Below are 3,732 nucleotides of genomic sequence, written 5' to 3'. Positions count from 1 at the left end.
AACGGTTCAAATCCACCAGATGCTCTGCCGGAGAAGGAAGGACAATCTCCTCCTGTACCAGTCAGATCTGATTTGACGGTACACGCACATAATAATAATAATAATAATAATAATAATAATAATAATAATAAGGCTCAGGAATAAAATAGAAAACCTCCATTTGAGGCCAGCGGATTCAGAATTCTGTGTGATTGTCTTTCTCAGACATTACCATTTAAGGTATTCATTGGGTTGGTAAGGAGTAGAGCAACTCCTCAGTGAATGGACACAGTGGAAACTGTAAATGGGCAGCCAGCCATCAGCTAGAACTTGTTTATAAGACTCAAATGGCTTGAAAGAGTTTTAAAGTTAGAGATGTATCCAAAGGTCAGCTGTTTGAGTCTTCCAGTCAATCTGAGGGAGAAAGAAGGACAGTTTCCTCCCCTGAAGATTCAGAGATTTGGAATCAAATGGAAGTTCTTTATGCATTAGGATTGGCTCAAGGGCAATGGGTTTGCTTTATGTTTAATAGGTTTATTTGCCAGTCTTCGTAGGCCCTCAGTGAGACAGGGGATGTTTTCAAATAGAGATGAGTGCTTTCTCTGAAGGAAATCGCGTTTTTCCTTTGTATATAAAATGATCTCAAAAAGACTTTGCTCTTGGTCTCCTAGATGATCAGGTTCATGGAAAAATCATAAACTAAGTGGAATGAACAAAATATGAGACACTTTCCATGTCTCTAAAGTGTTCTGCCTCTGACAGGGTATTGTCTTACCATCTCTTTTGCTCTCTCTCTCTCCTTTTAATGGATAATATTTGAGGTTTTTCCACCCTGAAAGGTTTCCACCTTACATTGACTTTATATTCTACAAAGTGAAGTAGTAGTACCTGGTGTGTTGAACCACCAGCTAAAAAAAAGGTCAGTAGTTCAATCCCACCAGTTGCTCGAGAGGAGAAAGATGAGGTTGTCTCCTCTCTGAAAGATTTACAACCTCAATGGAGGCCTCACTGAGTAGGAACCTATCAGATGACAGTAGATTTGCCATGGTCAAAACAGAGATCATAAAACCATGACCCTGACCTCGAGAAAGCGTAAATCTCCTGGTGGCAAAGTTCAATGTGTACATAAAAAACACTGATACGTAAGCAAAACAGGCCTCTGTATACAGCATGGAAACTGGGGCACAGTATGGAACACATTAAGATTTAATTTCTAAATGTGAACGCTGACGTTGAGAAGTCTGCCAATGTGGCTGGGACTTCAGGTCATTGTAGGCATGATTTTCCTTTTAGAATCCTTTTAGAATGATGAGGAAGTAAAGAGTTTAATATCCCTTTTCTATTCCTGGTGCCTTAGTGGGACATGTTGCTAAGCCAAAGGTCGATGGTTCAAACCTCCTAAGCACTCCAAGGCAGAAAGATGAATATCTCGCCCTGAAAAGATCTCCAGCCTCAGAGGCCTGCGGGAGGATCTCATGGAGCTGGACTCCTCTCAGCAGCAGCGGGCTCCTGCTCTTCTTCTTCTTCTTCTTTTTTATTCCAATTTTTTTTATTCATTTTCATGAACATTTACAGAGATTTTGGATTTTCATTCATTCATTGTTGCACTTTTTTCTTTACACACCCCCCCGCCCCAGTTCGTTCCTCTCTTTGAAAAGCAAAAGATAAACTTCTTTGTTGGTACACAATTCCCCCTGACCCCACCCCTGCCCCCTCACAAATGCACCCCACTGTTGTTGTTGTTGTTGTTATGTGCCATCGAGTCGCTTGTGACTCATAGTGACCCTATGTACAAGAGCTCCAAATGCTGTTCTATCCTGTGCCAACCTAGCCATCTCAAACGCACTTATTCTCACCGCTCCAGTCACAGAATCGATCCACCTTATCAAAGGTCATCCTCTCCTGAGCCGTCCCTCCACTCTGCCAAACATGATGTCCCTCTCCAAGGACCAGTCCCTCCTTGCAACATGCCCCAAATATGTCAAACAAAGCTTCAGAATCCTTGACTCCAGGGAACACTCTGGCTTCACCCTCTCCAGGACAAACCTGTTTGTTCTCCTAGCAGTCTATGGTATATTCAACACTCTTCTCCAGCACCATAGCTCAAAGACATCAATCCTCTTTCTATCAGCCCTATTCACTGTCCAACTCTCTGAACCTTAATTCTGGATTCCTGTGATAATCATATATCACTTTTAAACTGTTCTCTCCCTCATGTTTCAGTTCAGTATACATAATCTATCCAGTTTTTCTCAGTCTTACCCCAACCCTGATGTCAGTCACTTTCTACAACAGTGGCACCATGCCCTGGTGGCTCAGTGGATAGACAAGCACTCAGCTGTTCATTGAAAGGTCACTTGCTGGAACCGGTTAGCCACTCTGCAGGAGAAAAATGGGGCAGTCAGCTTCCGTGAAGATCATGACCGTGGGAAGCCAGGGGAGAGTGCGCTGTGCTCTGTCCTGCAGGGTTTCTGTGCTTTGCAATGGATTTGATCCAGTGGGCGGTTTTGGGGGCCTCCTCCTGTTGCCCAGGTAACAGCGAGGCTTGTAATTGTTAAGCCCATTAAGCGCATCAACCATATCGCTCATTTCCTCCCTGACCCTTCTGGGTGACACTTCTCAGTGTGCTGATCAAACAAGCAGCCCTTCTGTTTCCTCCCACCACTCTTTCTGAAGCTGATGAAGCCAAGCGTGGACGTGCACTTAATTACCCCACAGAATGACCCCCGGCCCCGCAGGCCAGACAAGGTGCAGGCTGTCCCCTGGTTGGGGACATTGTACTTATGGACAACGACTCTCTCTAACGTTAAATAAACTTGCCCTTACTCTGAGAGGGCTGGATCAACCCTCATTTGTAACAAGTTCTTCATCACAATCACCTGCACTTACTGACATAAACCTTTCAGTCAGTGAAAAGGCTTTGCATCTTGCACTAAGCTCAAAGAAAGCCCCCGGCTATTGAGTCAATTCCAGCTCCTGGTCATTCTCCACCTGTTTCTGGGGCAGCTGATATGACTGAACTGCCATCCTTTCAGTTAGGAGGCGGGATGCTTAGCCTACTTTGCCATCAGGGCTGCTGCTTCTTGCATTAAGGAAAACGCGGAGTTCTTGACATGCTGGAAGCTAATGGAGAGGTCAATCCATCAGACACGCCTTGGGAGAAGGATAGGCAGGCTCCTCCTACAAGGATTTAGAGCCTTGAAGACTAGATAGAGAGTCACTATGAGTTCTAATGGACTCAACAGCAGTGGTTTTATTTTCATTTAAGATGAGGCAAAATAAGAACGGAGCTCTGGTGGTATAGTCTGTAGGGAGTTGTCCTGCTCACCCAAAGATCTTGCTTCTGAAAGTTAGAATCTACCAGCAACTCCCAGAGAAAATGATGGGCACATTTCTCCTGTGCAATTTATAGCCTTGAAAACCCAAAAGAGGGTCAGCAAAGAGTTGGTTTCAACTCAATGGCAATGAATTTTTAAAAGGGCAGTGTGCACCTCTTCTGACTTAATCTACAAATTTCGTTTAAAAACATACTTGGCAGGCGCTGGCTGAAAATCGCCTGTGACTTCATCCATAGCCACTGGTGAGAGTCAGAGCGCCCAGAGCCATCAGGGGCTTTAAGCCCGTTGCCCACTGCTGTGGTGTGGACAGCTGAAACCCAGGCCCCGACAGGCACCTGGGGGGGGGCCCAGACTCTACTTCATGCTCTGCTGGAGAAGGAGGGGCAGTCTCCTGTACCAGTCAGATCCAATTTGA

This window comes from Elephantulus edwardii, unplaced genomic scaffold (genome assembly GCF_000299155.1).
Source record: "Elephantulus edwardii isolate Elephantulus edwardi_28Jun2011 unplaced genomic scaffold, EleEdw1.0 scaffold00135, whole genome shotgun sequence".
Lineage (NCBI taxonomy): Eukaryota > Metazoa > Chordata > Mammalia > Macroscelidea > Macroscelididae > Elephantulus > Elephantulus edwardii.
The sequence above is the reverse complement of the archived record's forward strand: the minus strand, read 5'-3'. Positions refer to the sequence as shown.